Source organism: Heteronotia binoei, chromosome 21, assembly GCF_032191835.1.
Source record: "Heteronotia binoei isolate CCM8104 ecotype False Entrance Well chromosome 21, APGP_CSIRO_Hbin_v1, whole genome shotgun sequence".
Taxonomy (NCBI): Eukaryota; Metazoa; Chordata; class Lepidosauria; order Squamata; family Gekkonidae; genus Heteronotia; species Heteronotia binoei.
Window position 1 is genome coordinate 189923070 of NC_083243.1, and position 21377 is coordinate 189944446.

At 42.2% G+C, this 21377-nt stretch overlaps 1 protein-coding gene across 2 annotated transcripts in view; it reads right to left on the minus strand.

Moving 5' to 3' along the window:
* Window positions 1-21377, minus strand: part of SEMA5B (semaphorin 5B) — a 546394-nt gene that overhangs the window by 454177 nt on the left and 70840 nt on the right. Inside the window, exon 1 of one of the 2 annotated variants that reach the window (XM_060262053.1) lies at window positions 15832-15943. The exons of the other annotated variant lie outside the window; for it this stretch is intronic. The gene's annotated coding sequence lies outside the window, so the exon portion shown is untranslated. Of the gene's footprint in view, window positions 1-15831; window positions 15944-21377 lie in introns of those variants that run through there. 2 annotated transcript variants of the gene reach the window in all.

Genomic DNA, 21377 nt, shown 5'->3' on the forward strand with positions numbered 1-21377 from the left:
AAAGCTGTCATTTTTCCTGTAAGCAAGCAAGCATGTATGTTATTAATTCTACCTTTCTTGTCAGATAACCTCATTATGAATTAATCAGCACAGTGTCACTGCTGTGTCCCTCTGGGATACATGTGTAATTGAAACTTCAAAGTCACTTAAAAGAATGACTATGTTACTCTGCTAAAAAGGCACTAAGATTAAAATTCTAAAACTTGATGCAACTATGATAATTTTGTAGTATAAGGCTGTCTAATAACTAGGGATGGGAATGAACGTATTTTCATAATGAACTTGGCTGGTTTATGGTTCATGAGAGCCCGGTTTATGAGCTCGTGTCTCCCATGAACCGCCCTGTATTTCCGGAGATTCACGGTGCAGGTTCATGAACCAGACATGTTGGCATAATGAATCCCCAAGGCAATGAGGGGGTGGACTTCTGCAGCCCTGGAAGCACCTATTGTGCTTCTCCAAAACTTGACAGGCTGCCCCCAAGAGAGCTCTCGTTCTGCTCTATGGGAACAGAATGGATATATACTCCCAGCTCACACATAGCTCTTCTCACATGGTGGCAGCCAGTTAAGCAGAGAACGAGTTAACTGTTAAGAGTCAGACAGGGTAGAGGCACTGTGAATAGTGTTGGTGCTACACGAGGGATGGTCAGGAATAACACAAAAAAGAAAGCTGGTTTCCTACTTACCCTGTTTTTGAATGTTAGACTTCAATTATCCCATTACCTTAATTGCAGCAGGAAAGCTCGGGTCATCTAAAACCAATCTGGGAGTGTTTGGGTACTAATTGACAAGGTGCCCTGGAATACAGTATGTGCTGTCTTGAATCAACTGCCAAACTATGGGGTGATTGTGTCTATCTTTCCCTGGAATTTGGCCCTGTGGAGGAGAGCAAGTGCACACAGAAGTCTTCTGCCGAAGCTCTCACTAGTATCACACATACCCCATTGACAGCATTTCTCAAATGAGCGCCTCCTTCCCGTTCCATGCCACCCACGGGACCCCAAACTCCACCAGCTCTTAGCAGCAACACTAGAGGCGAATCAAACAACATCATCATTCAGCAGGGCAGGGTCAGGTCAGGACACCAGCGCGGTGCTATTTAAATTAATTTAAATGGATTTTAAAATTTCCAAAAAAGTTACAGTTTTTGGAGAATGAAAAGTTGCGAGGCCTAGAAGGATAGTCAGGGGTGGTCACAATGAGGGTTGCCAAGTCCAATTTAAGAAATCTCTGGGGACTTCGGGGGTGGACCCGGGAGACTTTGGGGTTGGAGCCAGGAGACATTAGGGGTGGAGCCAAGATCAAGGCTGTGACAAGCATCATTGAACTCCAAAGGGAGTTCTGGCCATCACATTTAAAGGGATGGCACACCTTTTCAATGCCTTCCTTCCATAGGAAATCATAAAGGATAGGGGCACCTTCTTTTGGGGCTCATAGAATTGGACCCCCTGGTCCAATCTTTTTGAAACTTGGGGGGTACTTTGGGGAGACGCACTAGATGCTATACGGAAAATTTGGTGCATCTACCCCAAAAAACAGCCCCCCCCCAGAGCCCCAGATACCCGCGGATCAATTCTCCATGATTTTCTATGGGAATAAATCTCCATAGGGAATAACAGAGTTCCCAGCAGACATTTCCCTCCCCCCCCCCGCTTTCTGACGACCCTGAAGCGGGGGGAGGGTCTCCAAAATGGGGGATCCCCTGCCCCCACCTGGGGATTGGCAACCCTAGTCACAATATGCCCCATTGTGGCTATGGGCCTGGGTCTTCTGTCTTGCAGCAGCACACTGGGATTTTGGCTACAGAGAAAAGTCATTTCAATTCAATTACAGATGAAAGTGGAAACTGGCCTGGCACCACGTAACCCCCCCCCCCCCTCACTCATCCATGCAATTCACCATTCTTTAGACTCCGTCATTCCATCTCCAACAACAACAAATCGGAGAAACATCTTGAACTATGCTACTTCAAACCTATGCAAAATTGCCTCGGAATAATTCAATCACATTTCAGATTTGGGGCTCACTTCTCATGACTAAAACAGGCAAATGAAATAACTCAAAATAATTTCTCATAAGGATGTTGCATGATTTCTCATTCTACACGTAGATGTTGCTTGTCTAGCTTATAAGAAAAGGGAGAAGCTGCCTCTTTAGTTAGATAACAATAAGAAAACTGGCTAAGTGTATTTAACAGCTGGGTCTGAATTACATGATGGCTTTAGTTTTGATTTTATTCCAATCTGGTGTAGGTTTCTCTCCCTCACTCTTTCCCCCCAGTGATCTACCTTGCTTTCATTGTTACCATGTAGACAAGTAAGGAGGTTGGAAAAAATTACTGCCGAGGGGAGAAGCACTCAGCAATAACATTAACAGCTTGGCAGGAGCAACAAGAAGAAAGTGTGCACAAACTTCAGTAATTCAAAGTAAAATTCTGTCCCACAGAAGGAATGGGAAGCGGAAGACAGAATAGCTTATTTACATTTAATTTTCCAGGCCTCTCAAACTCATATTCTCCCCTTTCTTGGAACGGAATTAAGATAGCCTCCTCCACGCTGTCTTTTTTACAGCGGTGGACATAACTGCCTCTTATCCTCAGTAACCTGCCAGCTCAAATGTAAAGATTTATGCACCATGTCCCTACCTACATCCTTTGGCAATAGTTCAGTGAAAAGAGGCAGCAGATATTTCATTAATCTGATAATAAATATACTAGCAGGTATGCAACAAAGATTTCACCCTACACATTAATATTCTTGTGTTTCTTCCAGACGGCAGCCCCAATAAGAACTTTCGCCACCTCCGGGTTGCCTCCAATCCACTCCATCTATAATCTATCCACAGTGCCTGTTCTTAGAGAGCCAGTTTGGTGTAGTGGTTAAGTGTGTGGACTCTTATCTGGGAGAACCGGGTTTGATTCCCCACTCCTCCACTTGCACCTGCTGGAATGGCCTTGGGTCAGCCGTAGCTCTGGCAGAGGTTGCCCTTGAAAGGGCAGCTGCTGTGAGAGCCCTCTCCAGCCCCACCCACCTCACAGGGTGTCTGTTGTGGGGGAGGAAGGTAAAGGAGATTGTGAGCCGCTCTGAGACTCTTCGGAGTGGAGGGCGGGATATAAATCCATTATCATCATCTACCTCACAGGGTGTCTGTTGTGAGGGAGGAAGGGAAAGGAGATTGTGAGCCGCTCTGAGACTCTTTAGAGTGGAGGGCAGGATATAAATCCAATATCTTCATCTTCCTCACAGGGTGTCTGTTGTGGGGGAGGAAGGGAAAGGAGATTGTGAGCCGCTCTGAGACTCTTTGGAGTGGAGGGCAGGATATAAATCCAATATCTTCATCTTCCTCACAGGGTGTCTGTTGTGGGGGAGGAAGGGAAAGGAGATTGTGAGCCGCTCTGAGACTCTTTGGAGTGGAGGGCAGGATATAAATCCAATATCTTCATCTTCCTCACAGGGTGTCTGTTGTGGGGGAGGAAGGGAAAGGAGATTGTGAGCCGCTCTGAGACTCTTTGGAGTGGAGGGCAGGATATAAATCCAATATCTTCATCTTCCTCACAGGGTGTCTGTTGTGGGGGAGGAAGGGAAAGGAGATTGTGAGCCGCTCTGAGACTCTTCGGAGTGGAGGGCAGGATATAAATCCAATATCTTCATCTACCTCACAGGGTGTCTGTTGTGGGGGAGGAAGGGAAAGGAGATTGCGAGCCGCTCTGAGACTCTTCGGAGTGGAGGGCAGGATATAAATCCAATATCTTCTTCATCTTCTTCTTCTTCTTCTTATGTGGAACTAGTCCATGTGTATGTGATACTTTCATTTTTAGACTGTTCAGGTTTTGGCTTTTTTTTTTTTGCACTTGCCCTGTTCCACTGCAGCAATGGTCCTCATTGGCTAAACTGAACTTTGCCTACATGTCTGTCCTTTTGATTGATTAGACTGTCTGATTGTGTGTGGGAGGGAACAGTACACCACAGAGGAATCTCTTTTGACCATCGGAGATTGGGGCTTCAGTCTCAGCTTGCTTCCTTTGCTTGCTTGTCTGCCTGGCTGCACCACTCACAAAACTTGAAAATGGCACCCAAGCAAAATGCTCAAATATACTCATTTTTACCATGAGGTAACAAGGCAATGAATGACTGCTTGTTTCAGGCCTTCTAATTGGCCATGACAGTTCAATCCGTGCACGCATGGTCTAATACTGGATTGCAGGAATGATGAAATACAATTTTTAAAGGAATCGCTACCCAAGTTGGGTGGAGAACTGGGAAACAGCACAAACATGTCAGACCGCTGAAAAACTAAAATCAAACTATTTTGGGGTGTGCGGGGGAGACTTTGGGAAAAGAGGTTTCAGAAACAGCAGAGAAAAACCTAGGAAAACAGGGACAGCAAAGGGATCCTTAATGAAGCTGTGGGAAATGAGAGGGGAAATGGTAACAAAGGGAAATTAAACTGGAATGTTAAGGCGAGGAAGAAGAAGAAGAAGAAGAAGCAGCAACAGCAGCTCTCGGCAATGTATAGCATACATTAAAAACACTTCGGGGGTGCCCTGTTGGGGGAAGAAAACGTACAATGCCTCGAGGGAGCAATAGAAAAGGGAGGTGCCACTCAAATAATAAACTGTTGCTGCCCTCAACCAAAAGCCTGGCAGAAAATCTCTAGGGCCAGGGATCGCCAGTGTGTTGTTACCAGTGGAGTGCAAGGCTCTTCCAGGGACATAACAGAGGAGATGGTCCCACAGATACATTGGTCCCAGACCACTCAATGCCTTAAAGATCAAAGCCTAAACCTTGAGTTTGAATCAGTACTCCACCGGGAGCCAACGTAGCTGGTGCAGCTCCATTTTATATGTGTTGTTCATGGCATTTCCATCAGAAATCATGCACCACATTGTGGACCTGTTGGAATTTCAGGATTAGTCCCAAGGGTAGGCCAGGGTAGAGCAAGTAACAGTAGTCTAGTCTGGATTACTGTGGCTAGATCAGGAGGGGGGGGGCAATTGCTGGGCTTGGTAGAGGTGGGAAAATGCCACCTTGGCAATACACATGACATGGACCTCCACTGAGAGGGAGGTATCCAGTGTCACACCTAGTCTCTTGAAACACAGGATAAGGCAGAGTATAAATTAAATAAATCAAATCAAATCAAATAAGACTAAGATCCACCAGAAGCAATCAGAAAGAAACACTACCTGGATTGCAATTTTGATCTAAATTTTTAAAGATGTTAATTAGGGATCCATTTATTGGTGGCCCAAGGAGAACAGGATGAATCTGGAGCAAATGATATGGATTACTTACAAAACTTAATGGGTTTTCAGCTGAAGCAAGCTGTCAAATTTCTCAATCTGTGTTTTCCTGCACACATTATTTTTTTTAAGTCTCCATGTCAGTTGAAAGTACGTTAATCAGTGTATCTTTTCCCCTTCTTCACTAATGGTCTGCCAGGATTTTATTTTCCCTTCCATATTAATCTTGATATGTTACAAAATCATTATGAATCCTCTCAGATTTATCATAATAAGCATCAGTTGGTGACACGGGTGAATTACTTCTTGTATTTAATGACCACCAAATTTTCAATAAACTGTCTCGTATAACATGACTTCTATATTTCGTTTCTTTTGAAAGTGTTCCCCCAGCTTTTAAATCCAAAGATAACTTTGCAAGCCTATTGTCAAGTGCGCAGTTTCCAATTTCATCAGTCTTTCATATGGATTTTTAACCCGGTCAAAGATCCATACCAACCCAGCTGCTTGATAATATAACTTCATGCTGTATACAACAGGGGTGGCCAGTGGTAGCTCTCCAGATGTTCTTTGCCTTCAACTCCCATCGGCCCCAGCCAGCATGGCCAATGGCTAGGGCTGAAGGGAGTTGTAGGCAAAAAAAAACATCTGGAGAGCTACCGTTGGCCACCCCTGTTGTATACTGTTAGACCTCCTCATCCTGTAATGCTTTAAATCTGACTCTTGGTCTCTTGTTCCATATAAATATGTTTGCCAGTTCTTCGGAGTTTTGTCAGGGATCTCAACTGGAAGTATATTGTGGAAACCAATCTTGATTGAAAAAAACTACCTACTAGAGAAATACCCAGCGCAGTCCATCTGAGCATTTTTCATAGCTGAACAGAGTCGGTATCCGAAGAAAGAACTGATATCTGGGTATTTATATGCCTAGTGAGGATCCAATATGTGCATCCAGCAAAGTAGGCTCTAGTTCATGAAAGCCTATGGTAGAATAAGATCTTGTTCGTCTTTAAGTGACGCAAGATTCCTATTTATCGCCACATCTCTAGGCTTTTTTGTGACAGGGCTGCTGTTACAGAGCATGTGACACAAATGCTAATTATTACTGTTCAGCAGAAACCTGATCCTCACAAATGAAAATATTTTAGTGAATGAATTTAGTGCAGTTACCACAATATTATTATACCCATCCTTTAAGTGTCTGCTTCAGGACAAAATGGTCATTCTAAGCCATGTTAGTGATTTCAAGGATAGGGCATGGGTGGCAGTTATAGTGAACTCAAGTGAGAGAGTGTGTGATCTTGTACATGTGGCTTTTAAAATTATTCATAGCTAGGGAGATTATTGCTCCACAGGCCTGCTCCTCCTAAAAAGCCAGATAGGATTTCAATTAAATGTTCCCGTTTTTTTTCACTTAGTAATATGTGCCCCCAGGCAGCAACAGACTATCCAGATAGTATTTTTATTTAATAACAAATTCCTTAGAGACACATGAGCAGAGAATGTACTAAAATAGATTAATTTTTTTTTAATTCCGCACAAAACTGTTGGAATACCAGTTGACTTCTGCAATGTCTAAAGTCTTCCTAAAGTTTTCTTCTCTCTAAATTTTTTTCTGGCTGTTCTTCCAGGCTTGGCCTTATGCCTAGCTTATTTTGCCAACATTCAGGACAGGACATCATTTCTCTAAACGTTATCCTTGAAATAAATATTACTGCTAGTCTGGTTTAAGAGGCTTTTTATTTTTAGTATTTCATTGACAACAAAACAGCTATTTTTAAAATTTTACCCGTTGCCAGTTTTTAACGAAAAAAGAATGCCAGACACTCATGCTTACCTACATATCTCACATTCTTATCCTGACAATCTTTTCACTCTAATCCCAGAAGTATGGACATGATTGCTATTCAGCAGCGAAGAACACCTCCTGCACATGCACATAGTCAACACTGGTTTGGGGAGTGTTATGTACCAATCACAGGGAAGGAGAATTTGCATGGCTGCTTCCTCTGGGTAGTTGCCCTGGTGTACAACCAGGTGATCACAGGGCATATAGCAGGGTCACACGCTTATATATAGGTATAATTTTTTTTGACCACTGTGTGACACAAAGTGTTGGACTGGATGGGCCATTGGCCTGATCCAACATGGCTTCTCTTATGTTCTTATGTGACACAGAGTGTTGGACTGGATGGGCCATTGGCCTGATCCAACATGGCTTCTCTTATGTTCTTATGTGACACAGAGTGTTGGACTGGATGGGCCATTGGCCTGATCCAACATGGCTTCTCTTATGTTCATATGTGACACAGAGTGTTGGACTGGAGGGGCCATTGGCCTGATCCAGCATGGCTTCTCTTATGTTCTTATGTGACACAGAGTGTTGGACTGGATGGGCCATTGGCCTGATCCAACATGGCTTCTCTTATGTTCTTATGTTCTTATTCCCACTCTTCATTTTTATGCTAGTTTACCTTTTAGTCAAACGATACGTGTTAAATGCAATTCTACTGTACGGGACTTTGTAAGAGAAAGGGATTGCATTTACCATCAGTTTAGATCCCTGGGATATCTGAACAGAATTCTACAGAGGGCTATTTCAAGAATTAATTGAGTACAGAGAACTTCCTTGTTACAGGATTTTTGGCAGCAAGGGACTACTCTCTCTAGCAATAGAATAACCTGCGCTATGCAGTTTTCTCCATTGACTCAACCTATTTGTAATATCATTAAGAGATTTTGGTTTTTAGTTAAAGATCTGCCGGGCTGCCAAGAGATACCCAGAATGGGTTTTAGGAGAACCAAAAATATTGGGAACCGCTTACTGAAATTTGATATTCGCGCACTGGAACAGGGACGTAAAAAAACTGGCGGGCACTTTAAATGCGGCGCTTGCTCCGACTGTGCCTAGAAATCTCTGAGTTTGTTCATCTCAGTACAGGCTATAGGGTGTTTCTAAAAGATACTACCACATGTGCAACAAAGAAGTGCGTTTACGGAATTTTGTGTCCATACAAAAAAAAATACATTTGGGCTCCACAATGCGTGTGGGTGCGCACGCACGTCTTGGAGCACAAATCTCGGGTAAAGAATTGCGTGACAGATGCTCCTTTGGTTGAACATTTCCAGAAATTTAAACATCCACTGGAGTCTATATTCTTCGTATCATTAAAATTTCCAGGCTGCAGGACAAAGTGGACTGTAATAGGTGACTATTGCAACAGGAGATGCGCATGAACTTTAATTTGCAGACCTTGACGCTGCATGGCTTGAACAATGATTGGGATCTAGCTTGCTTTTTACAGATCATGAGATATAACGGGGTGTTTTTTGGTTAAATTTTCAGGTGGATTTTTGTCACTGGCACCGCTGTAGCTTGTAACAGAAATGTTTGCAAAAACACTGTAAAATTGTGAATGTTCCTTTAAACTATGTTCGTAGTAAAACAGATACACCTGTGGGTATATAAATTCAGCAGCAACATGTAGTAGTAGAACGTTGAAGTGAGACTCTGTGAGTTATAGTATACGGCATTTTTGCCCTGTGCTTAAGCCTGTTTTGGAAGAGGTAATGTATGAACAAGTTATTACCCATAGGGACCACTAACATTTTAAAACATTTAAAACATTTGTATTTTAACATGATATTGTATTGAATTCTTTATGCAGCTGGAAAAAGCTAGAGCGAAACAAGAATATCAGTATAACCTTGTAGCTGTACTGAGCTGCTGGCAGCTTTTTGTGAAGAGCTTATTGGACTTTTGTCTATTTCCTTGAAGATTTCTGCACAAAGTTGATTTAGTATACATTTTCACCAGGACTATCCCGAAGGAAAATCCTGAAGGCATCCGGTGAACACGTCTTTTGCATGAATTATAGACTGAATGACTGTGAGGTTTATTTATCAGCATAAATATTTTGATATGGTATTTTCTAATTTGTTTTCTTTGGTTCATATTTCTTTTTGAGGCTGGTAATCGCAGCAGCAATTGCTTGGTTTTCCCTGCCTATTACGCTGTGATTCTCTATTCCGGGTTGCCAGCCTCCAGGTGGGGCCTGGAGATCTCCTGCTTTTACAGCATATCGCCAGCTAGTAGAGATCAGCCCCCCTGGAGAAAATGGCTGCTTTGAAGCGTGGACTGTATGGCATTGTACTCTGCGGAGGCCCCTCCCCTCCCCAAACCCTGCCCTTTCCTGGATCCACCCTCAAAGTCTCCAGGTATTTTCCATCAACAGACCTAGTGTGTGTGACTGGCCCAATTTAACTCATTAAGCTTGTATGGACAGTGTGGGAATCTGAACCTGGGTCTTTCAGTTCCCAGTTTGACGCTCCAACCAATGCACCATACATTTATTGTCTTAAAATAGTTTCCTTCACCTATTCCAAAACACAAAGAGGTGAAATGATCTATACACAGTAGCCCAATATCAACGTGCTTATGCCTTTTTTTGTTTTATAGGGATATCTAACAGTTAAATACCAGCATAAATCACAGAGCAGGAACACAGGCATAACTGCAACACAGAACTCCATGGCCATATGAAGCTGCCTTCTACTGAATCAGACCCTTGGTCCATCAAAGTCAGTATTGTCTACTCAGACTGGCAGCGGCTCTCCAGGGCCTCAAGCTGGGGTTTTTCACACCTATTTGCCTGGATCCTTTTTTGGAGATGCCGGGGATTGAACCTGGGACCTTCTGCTTCCCAAGCAGATGCTCTGCCACTGAGCCACCGTCCCTCCCCATGGAGCTGCATTAAACTTACCTGAACTCCATGGAGCTGCATTAAACTTACCTGAACTTTTATCTTACTCTTCAGTAAACCCCAACTTTAAGCTTCCGTTTACAGAATAATTGAAATGCTGCATCATCTTTCAACAGTGCTTCAACTGTGCTGTAACTTGAACTTCTTTATTTAACAGAACTATAGTACATATCTCCCTGGCTTTGCTTCATCTGTCACATACACCTACTCTTCTCCTCTCTCTGCTTTTCCCACAGTTGATGCCTGAATGGCTCTCCTGAAAACGGTGCATCATATTCTCAATTGGGAGTTACAGATAAAGTCTTGTAATGGATTTGATAAAAACACAGAGAAAGCACATATAGAACTGTCCAAAGAAATCCTTAATAAGTGTCGCCTTAAAACTCAACCATTTGGAAATGTGCCCTGAATGGAGAGAAGATACTCAGGTCATGGGGCAGTATTTTGGGAACTGGCCCAAAATATTCTGCAAAGGATGAAACAGCAGGCTGGGCAGGACTACGAGTGGGCAGGCAGGGTCAGATAGAGAAAAGATCAAGGCAAGTGTAGGGTAAATACATTTGACAGCCAGATAGATTGGAAGGAATGCAAGCTTAGAAGTTAGGCAATAGCTTCTATAAACGCCGTAGGCTGATGAGGAAATCCGCCTATGAGATGCTGCAATCTGATATTCCACCACCTGTCAACATTTAAAAACAGAGAGTGACCAAAGCACTACAAGGGCAGACTACTTTATATTTTCTTCACAGCCTAGCAATAAGACTTCCATCCACATTACTAGAAGCAATTCCTCTCTGGCTCAACAGGCGTTTTATCCCAGAAAAAAGATAATTTATCTAAAAGCAGCCAAAAATAGAGCTCTAGGAAGGAAGTCGTTTTCATTATGGCTTTGCTATACTGCTACATGATAGTAATTACAGATAAGATTAAAGAAAAGCAGTTATATTAAGGTGTAATGAGTTCCATCAATTACTAGAGTCTGGGCGGGGTGGGGGGGAAGTCTCTATTTTATTAACATTTTAAGGGGAGTGACTGGTTCAGATATTTGCATCAAGTTCTTTTAGGCAATTTGGCCAAATATTGCAAAAAAATCACTTCTGTCAAGATGGGGATCCTATAGTAGGGTTGAAAATATTAGAAGTCTTGGAACTGAAGATCTGCAAATGCTGGTAGACAAGACGGGTATTTGGAAATGTGGGTTACAGCCCTTGTTTGGTGTAGTGGTTAAGTGTGCGGACTCTTATCTGGGAGAACCGGGTTTGATTCCCCACTCCTCCACTTGCACCTGCTAGCATGGCCTTGGGTCAGCCATAGCTCTGGCAGAGGTTGTCCTTGAAAGGGCAGCTGCTGTGAGAGCCCTCTCCAGCCCCACCCACCTCACAGGGTGTCTGTTGTGGGGGAGGAAGGGAAAGGAGATTGTGAGCCGCTCTGAGACTCTTCGGAGTGGAGGGCGGGATATAAATCCAATATCTTCTTCTTCTTCTTCTTCTTGTAAGGAAGCACATTTTCTGAAGAGTTAAAAAGAAAGGGGCAGCAAGTCCTCAGAGACTGTTGTCCAGGCGGTAGAACAAAAGGTGAAAGAACAGCAAGAGCCTCCATTTCTTGCTTGGCAGCAACGTTTTTCTGATAAAGCAAAAAGGCATCCATTGCACCCTCAGGTCATTTATGTCTCATTTCATGCTGTTTGAGTACAGCGAATGCCTGCTGAACCTGAAGGTCACGTAGATTTATTAATGTAAACAGGCAAGTTATCATTCCGAATTTTGTCTGAATCAATATTTAGTACAAAACTACAGTTTGGAATCATTCTGCAATTCTAGAGTAAAGCCTGAATTCAGAGAATCACCAGGGGATCACCAGAGAATCACCAGTGAGCCCAGAACTCACATTTGCAAATCTCCCTTCCCACTGCAGCCACCAGTCTCTCTAGTCTAGGGGGCAGGAGGATCCTCACGAGCAACATGGGATAAAGTATGGGACGCTGTGGTGGAATGGGAGAACTGGCCGAAATCATCATCCATCTTGAACAAACCACTTGTGCCAGGGGAGGGGAAGGCAATGTCTTGACCCCACACATGCAAGAATAAGTATAGAGGTGATTTCCTTTCTCACTGCAGCCCCTGCACTTCATGCTATAGGTGAAGATACTCCTCTATTGCACCTTCTCTATTGCGAGGGCCTTCTCTCTATTGAGAGGGCCTTCTCTGTTGCGGCCCCCTACTGGTGGAACCAACTCCCAGAAGAAGTAAGGGCCTTGCAGGACCTTGCCCAGTTCCGCAACGCCTGTAAAACAGCACTCTTTCGACTCGCCTTCAACTGAATAATAGTATAAGAGGATGCCCAACATTGCTGAACACATTGGAACTACTATACCAGCATCAGAACTGTTTTTCTTTTCAATTGTCTTGAATTATTTTAATTGCTATTACTTAATCTGTCCTAATTGTTAAATCCTAGTGTTTATCTGTTGTTTTATTGCTTTGGTTTACTTGCTGTGAGCCGCCCTGAGCCTGCTTTGGCGGGGAGGGCGGGATATAAATCTGATAAATAAATAAATAAATACTCGTCGTTTGGAAAGTGCACAGGATTTTGCCATGGAAAAAGGAAACCAACTAAGTTCTACTCCATGAACTCTGTTCCACTCACAATTCTCTGGATCCAAGTCAAACATTTAAACAGAATATATGGCCAAAACACACTATATATGTATAGGTCCAGGAGATGAAGTTAATAGAGAAATCACAAATCACATATGACTACAGAATTGAGGCTAGAGTAATAGCTTTTGTGCAAAATCCAAATACTTTTGAGGGCCGGATGCCCTGAAACTGCACATCAATACTAATATTTTGTTCTGGAAATTGAATATCACATATATGGAGTACATAACTTCTAAACTGTGTGTAGGGGATTCCAATGAGAAGGAGAAATACTGAATGCCAAAGCAATAATCTGCTTTACCTGTCTTCTACAAATTCATAATGCAGGTGTCCTCTAACATCTGGCTGAGTAAATCCTCCAAACAGAAAGCCCATAGTGCCAGTAAGTCAAAGAAACGAGGTAGGGCTAGAATGCTAGTTTAAAGCATGCACATAAAAGCAGCAAAGTACACCATATTTTCCTCAGTCTACTCTCTAATGAGCACCAGCAGTCAATCAATGGTATAATAAAGAGCAACAGAATAAATTACTTTGCTATGCTCTTGTTTTATTAAACCAAGAGGGAGATGGCAAGGCAGTTGCTCCACACCCAAAGGAAGGTATCCACTCTTCCCTAGTGTTCCAGTTGTACTGTAACAACAGGGTATAAGATGTGACATTTGTGAAAAAAGTGTAGACATTATCCCATTGTCTTTGCTTTCTTGCTGGTCAGTAAGAATGGCCAAAAACTACTGACAGTGGGTTAACAATAATCTGATTTCATATTATCCTTGTCTGATTAGTTTTTAAATGTGTTTTCCCCCAACAATGCAGTTCAGTGTAAGAGAGTCTTAAGAGTTCTCTCTCTAGGTAGTCTGTGGTCAAATATGGAACTCTTTGCCTCCTTCTGCCCATTTCTACCGAGATGGCTGCATTTGTGCTAAGGTTGGTTAAAATCAGCTCCAGAGGCTAAACTGTTCTTTGCATGCAACACACAAGTTCTGGAATAAAGGGTCATAACCTTGACTGTATACAAATAACAGCTGTTCGGAGACAGGTGACTGAGTCACTGTTGCCTGTTGTACACCTGTTTGTTTGTTCTATCTGAAAAAAAAAATGTTTAACTAGAGATAGTCCCAAGATAAAAGAAATGAACTTCTGTATTGAACTTTGCTCTTCCTGTTACCCTTCTTGCCTCTTCTCTGTCCTACTATTCTAATTCACATTTTAAGTTCCTTGGGGCAAGGAGCTATCAGCGCTGCTCAAAATGCTCTCTAACACACCATAGACAAAGATGATGTAAAACACACAAACACACACACACACTGCTGTTAATATTACCGTTATCATAATCTCTGAGTATGCCACCACTCTTGGAGAACATGACGCAGTAAATGCGTAAGAAGTGGCTATACTCCTATACGAATCATGAGGCTTTGTTTCTACATGTAGTTTGAGGAACTGCACTGTGGGAAGGGGCCCCAGTACAACAGGCAGCTTGAGGGAAGGGGCTATGCTCTTACAGATAGCTGGAGAAAGGGAATGCATGTAGGAAGAGGCTATGCTCCTACCAGTAGCTTGAAGGAAGGAGCTACCCTCCTACAGGAACAAGAAATGTGGATCAGATCATTTTAGACGGACTGAAGTCTGGGGACTAGTGTGGCACAGAGCCTCTTTCTAACTGTCCAACTTTTTTTGCCATCTTTGCTCCCCAGCCCTCCCCCACACACTTGAAGGTAACACTGATTAAACTATGGGACCATACTATGCATGGCTGTGGGTTGCCCAGCCAAAAGTGTTATTCCATCAGCACATTTTCATGCTATTATTTCATATTCCAGCTTCAGAAACAGCATAAAAACAGGTGGCTGGATGCCGAATATGTCAAATTTAATAAAGATTCTTTCTGTTTTCCATCATATTATAATCTACATTCATCATTTATAAAAAAAAAACCCTCTCGTTTATTAACATCCTCTAAAGCCTAGTTTAATAATCTGGAACCTTTATTTGAATCACAAATTCTTCTTTTATTACTGTACTAAAAAAGAAAAGCATCACAGGGCTTTAAATTTATGATTTAAAGCTCTTTTCAGGCCTTGTGTTGAAACACTGAGATCAGGTACCATTTCCAACCTGGTTTCGGAATTTACATTTCATTTGAGGCTTACACTTGTAAGCAAACAAGGAATACTACCTGTATAGCACAGCACAAAGTCCATGACTCAACACTGAATCTCCCAAGGTCAATTTCACTTTAAAGTAATAAATGATGAGCAACCAAGTGTTAGATGACGGCAACAGACCCTGTAAAAAATTAAGTTCTGGACTGCCAACTGCTTATCTGGCACTACGCATACAAATATTGTAAAAAATACTGCTGCAAACGGCTCACAGTCTAAATATATTTCTAATAAGTGGGGTGGAGGACATTTTTAAAAATTCAAACATGGGAAGCGTACGTTTTGATTCTGCAACAGAAGCAGAGGGTGCATCTGGAAGAGAAGGCTGCAAAATATATTAAAACAAGAGGACCAAAAATGACAGGGGAGAAGAAATAAATTAAAATAAATAAATAAATAAATAAATCTTCGATCAGAGCTGTCAGGGTTTTTTTTTTCCGTTGTCTCTGAACTCCCAATGGTGACGGAAGAAATCATCGAAGGAGCACAAAAAAAACATTTTGACTATCCGCTGCCAACCATTTCTGTGCATTTTTTTCCTTACACCCCACAAATAACTTTTTTTGCTCATTCTTCACTTCAAATATGTATTTAAAGAAACAAACAGAAAAAGGCACATACTTGTTAAAACCTAGCCCTCTCTATTCCTGGAATGTATAAACACAACGCCCTAACAAAGTTATGACAAGAAAGAACATGTACTAGCAGCACTGTTTTACTAAGATGAAAATGAAATTATAGAAGGGCCAGAACATAACTGAACATTTGAAGCCAGGAACTGTTTATACACATAATTAATTTCGCTTGGACTTCTCTTTCATTAAAACTGCACTGGGTTGGATCCTGTGAAAGTTCCATTTTCCAGAGGAAACTGCTGCCATGAGCAAAATGGATCTGTGATATCCAACCCATAGAGTCCATCCTGCCAGTCTCAGATCTCAGGAGCTGGTCACATGTCCTTTGATAACAGAATTACCATATTGAATACATAATTATTGTTACCTGTTCTCAACTTCTTCTGAAAAAAGGTAGCCAAAACAACAACAGATGTATGAGCACTGTCTTCGTCTCTTTGGTATAGGTGATGTCTGTGAATGAAGCTATTCTTTCTATAACAGGTTACTGCAGATTGTAAGAACAAAATGTCCAATTAGTGCCTAAGCAGCTTCTAAGAACTGTGTACGATTTAATTTTATTAATAATCAGGTGAAATATTTAGAGCTGTTGCATGTGACTTCAGCTTCTACAGCCAAGGTTAGAGGCACACACATTTCACGATTGTTCTATCAAGTATTGCGGATTTTAAGAGTTAATGGCACTTGATAATTAGAGATCTATTCTGCTAATAGCAGCTTTAACTTGAGGCAGAGCTCTTGTAGTTCTGTGATACTTTGTTCTTTGTAATCTGAGGCTGCAATTTTAAAGGGGGAGACTAGCAAAGCAAACCCCTCCCCTCTCCATTTTTGCCACGCAAAACCCTCAACAACAGCCAACAAGAACAAATAGATACAAGGCACTTAGCAGCCTTGGAGCTCGATTAGATCCTACATGACCATTCCAATCTGCCAAAGTTCTCTACAGTGCAACAGGATTCTGAAGAGGCCTGTTATGGCAGCACTGTTAGTCAGCTGCTAACTGCCCCCCACAATTTATTTAGTTACTTTATTTATACCCCACTTTTCTCCCTAATGGGAATCTAACACAGCTTACATAGATAACCCAAGGTCACCCAGTAAGCTGCCATGGCAAAGCGACGATTCAAACCTGGCTCCTCCTCAAAGTATAACAATCTAACTACTACACCGCTATGCAGAGGACTTGATCTTTCTGTGAATGAACGTGCTACATCATACTCATGATTTCTCCACTGTTTTTCTCTGTACCGCAGGTTGGAAAGAATGCTACTTAAAAAAACAGTTCAGATGAAGTCTGACGTCCTCTTACAGCTCACCCTGAACAGAGGACTTAACTTTGTCTCTGTCAGCATCATGAAAGGCTAAGGCAGTGGGAAGAAGAAGAAGAAGAAGAAGAAGAAGAAGAAGAAGAAGAAGAAGAAGAAGAAGAAGAAGAAGAAGAAGAAGAAGAAGAAGAAGAAGAAGAAGAAGAAGAAGAAGAAGAAGATGATGATGATGATGATGATGATGATGATGATGATGATGATGATGATGATGATATTGGATTTCTATCCCTCCCTCCACTCCGAAGAGTCTCAGAGCGGCTCACAATCTCCTTTACCTTCCTCCCCCATGACAGACACCCTGTGAGGTAGATGAAGATATTGGATTTATATCTCGCCCTCCACTCCGAAGAGTCTCAGAGTGGCTCACAATCTCCTTTACCTTCCTCCCCCATGACAGACACCCTGTGAGGTAGATGAAGATATTGGATTTATATCCCGCCCTCCACTCCGAAGAGTCTCAGAGCGGCTCACAATCTCCTTTCCCTTCCTCCCCCACAACAGACACCCTGTGAGGTAGATGAAGATATTGGATTTATATCCCACCCTCCACTCCGAAGAGTCTCAGAGTGGCTCACAAGCTCCTTTCCCTTCCTCCCCTATAACAGACACCCTGTGAGGTAGATGAAGATATTGGATTTATATCCCGCCCTCCACTCTGAAGAGTCTCAGAGCAGCTCACAATCTCCTTTCCCTTCCTCCCCCACAACAGACACCCTTGTGAGGTAGATGAAGATATTGGATTTACATCCCGCCCTCCACTCCGAAGAGTCTCAGAGCGGCTCACAATCTCCTTTCCCTTCCTTCCCCACAACAGACACCCTGTGAGGTGGGTGGGGCTGGAGAGGGCTATCACAGCAGCTGCCCTTTCAAGGACAACCTCTGCCAGAGCTATGGCGGACCCAAGGCCATGCTAGCAGGTGCAAACGGAGGAGTGGGGAATCAAACCCGGTTCTCCCAGATAAGAGTCCGCACACTTAACCACTACACCAAACTGGCTCTCTTGACCTTTCAGTCTTTGCTCAATCAAAAATATGGACCTCATTAAATATTAGTTGCAGAGAAGGGATCTACACTGAACAAATTAAGAATGCTACCTTAAAATGTCAGTCGTTCAGAAATCAGTCTTTCAGTGAGAATTCTCATTCCAAGAGTGAGCGGGTGAGAAGGATATTTAAGTTGAATGCTCAGTTTGTATCTTAGAAGCTCAGCATTTACTCTGTTTTGAAAGACTGAGGTACAATTCTCTCAAGTGTATGACTTCATCATATTTTTATTACACTGTTTATGCTAAAAGTTTCCTGAGATGCAACTATAATCATAAGAGTTGGAGGAGACCTCCAGGGTCATCTAGTCCAACTCCTGCATAATGCAGGAAATTCACAAATACCTCTCCCCCTACACATCCCAGTAACTTGTTCCATGCCCAGAAGACGGCAAAAAACCTCCAGGTTTCCTGGAAAACTGGCCTGGAGGAAAATGCTTTCTGACCCCTAAGTGACAATCAGCATTTCCCTGGGCATGTAAGGAAGGGCCATGAAAACTGAACATTGATGCAACCTTTCCTGCCCTCCCTCACATAATTTGCCTAAGTTCAGAGAATCGGCATTGCTGTCAGATGGCCACCTAGCCTCTGTTTAAAAGCCTCCAAGGAAGGAGAGCCCACCACCTCCTGAGGAAGCCTGTTCCAATGAGGAACTGCTCTGTCAGGAAGTTCTTCCTAATGTTTACCTGAAAACTCTTTTGATTTAATTTCAACCTGTTGGTTCTGGTCTGACTTTCTTGGGCAACAGAAAACAACTCTACACCATTTTCTCTATGACAGCCCTTCAAGTAGTTGAAGATGGTTATCATATCATGTCTCCTCTTCAGGCTAAACATATTTATGAAGTTTTTCTCATTGGGACTGCGATGTATCCTATAATCTACTGGCTTTAGCAGTACTGCTAAAACATGTATTATTAATATCTACACTCTAATAGACATCATTTGGCCAACAATATTTGGGAGTTCAGAAGTGAAAGCTCTGTTTTCCACACCTTTCTCACTGGGCCATATGGTCTACACTCAGGAGGCAGGAAAAGGTCTGACTCACTAGCCATCTGGTCATCCTTCCTCACATTTTAGATGGATCTAGCATGTAAACAGAAGCAGAATGCTTTCGGGCGCCAAGCTGGCTAAGCCAGACAGTTTTTCAGCACTGAAACAAAAAATCTTCCCTTCAGCCCAAACCTGAGACTTGCTGAAACTAATAAATACTTGGAATGGGACATACCTTTCGCTATATCGTCACAGTGTCACAAACCAAAATGATAGATTCAGGTGGGTAGGCATGCTAGTATGAAGAAGTAGAACAAAGTAACAGAAACTGATAAGAAGGGCTGATCCACAATTTTAGGGTTAGATCCACAATTTTACCATGTAGCACTTTAGGGCACCAAGATGCCCATAGCCATACCAGAGGCCCAGGGATCTTCAAGAGCTTCCTGCCATGGTCCTTTCGCAACCAGAGGTGGAAGTTTAAACTGCCCTGAGCATTAGTCACAAAGAGCACTCTTTGATTCAAATTTGTCCATTCCAACTACATTATCCCTAAAGTGAACAGGCCCACCTCACTACTATGACAAGGAATACTGCCACTTACTGGGAGGGTCCTTCATAAGAATGAAGGTCATTAACACTTTCAAGGCATTTTTAACTGTTTGGACAAAGACTGGAATTAGATGTAATGTACCTTTGCGTAGAACAAAACTCAAAAGCAGCCCTGGAAGTCTGCAAGTTGTAAGCAGAGGAAGGAAGAAAAGGTCACCCCACCTCATTTTTATATCCAAATCCTTCCAGCCGCTTCTTTTGCCAATATGAAAAAAAAAATAATTGGGATTTCTGTGTGTTCCTCTCTGAAAAGGAAATATAATTGGGGCAGGCCTCAACAAATTTTATTTTATGCTAGGAGTCAGTATCATTTTTTCAGTCTTCAGGGTTTTGTATTTTAATTAATATATTTTTTAGCTATAGATGTAAAATTTGTGGAAATTTTAAAGCCACAGAAAGAATTTTTTTCCTCATTTTTTTTCCTGGCAAAGAATTGAAATTTTTTGGGAAAGTGAAATATATGCAGCACTTACTTTTCTAAGTAACCCAGACTTATTTTACTGCTTTACAGCATATATGTATAATTTATAATGCAAAATACAGAATGTTATAATTTAGCATATTAATGGAATTTAAATATATAAATGCCTCCGTTTCCTACAGGCTTTGTACTTTTACCAAGGACTGCCAAAAGAAATGACCCAAAAAAATAATAATTCGTGGAACTACTAAGCCAGACTGAAATTGCTAGGCACCATGTCCACCCGGCATCTGGGATCTGACCTGCCCAGAATTAGGAAGCAATTCTGAGCACAACCACCAACAAATGAGAAATAAATACTTTATCCCCCCCTTCCCTCACAAACTGTATCTCTATTTTGGGTTTTAAAAATGATTGGAGGAATGTTTCATACAATTTATGTGTAGCATCTGGTTTGGCCCACAGTTTCAGGAGTTGGAACAATTTGGGTAAAGCTTCAGTACAATTCTTCACCCAAACAATTCTCCCTATCTTATCTGCTATTCTGTTACCCCTTGGAGCTAGTAAAATGATACTAGAGTGCATCTGCCATATTCCTGGAATATTAATGCAATGGTCTGAAATCCAACCCACATCAAGGGTTAGAAGATACAGTGGGAAATTACCTTGTTCCCTGGCAGTTTGTCTTCTTGAGTCATAAGTTTTAAAACAATCCTTGGGACTTACTGTGGAGGGTCATTCTTCTCTGAGGAAAGGAGGACATCTTGGGTGTTTCCCACTATCTACCCAAGGAGACAGGAAATAAAATTTCTTCTTCTTCCTCCTGTGGTGGCAACACCCATCTCCTCAGTTCAGGGAACTCCAAGAAGCAGTCCCATATAACAGCCTTACTCTAACAAAAAAGGTAGACATTAAACTTGACCCATGTAGAATAACAACAGAAATGACTGTCAAGTGACAGAGTAAACAGTAGATTAAAGTCAAGTAAAACAAAGCAAAAGAGAGACAGAGAATGGAAGACAGCAAGCAATGTGAACGGTCAGGCAAGCTATTCTCCATTCCAGAGGAGAATGATCCCTCACCGTAAGTGCCAAAGGTTGTTCTCTCTCTGAGGTGGAGGACATCTTGGGTGATTCCAGAGCAGTTGTCTATATCTTAGGTGGGACATCGATGTATTCTGGAACTACATGTTGCAGCAATCTTCTGCCAAATGCTGTATCTGCAGAGTTATAAACATTCATTTAGTAACGATGTACAAAGATAGACACTAAGGACCAAGTTGCAGCTTTGCATAGTTCTTCCACTGAGGCATGTCTATCGAATGCTGTATTAGTGGCTGTGCTTCAAACTGAGTGTGCTGTAATGCCTGAAGGTACCTTTAGTTTCAGGGATTGATACGCCTCAGTGATGCGATGTTTGATGGTGTAGCTGATAGCTGACTTAGACATCTTCAACCCCAGGTTGGGAGGAGTGATATTAATAAACACAGAATCAGTCTTTCGAAGATGTTCTGTTCTT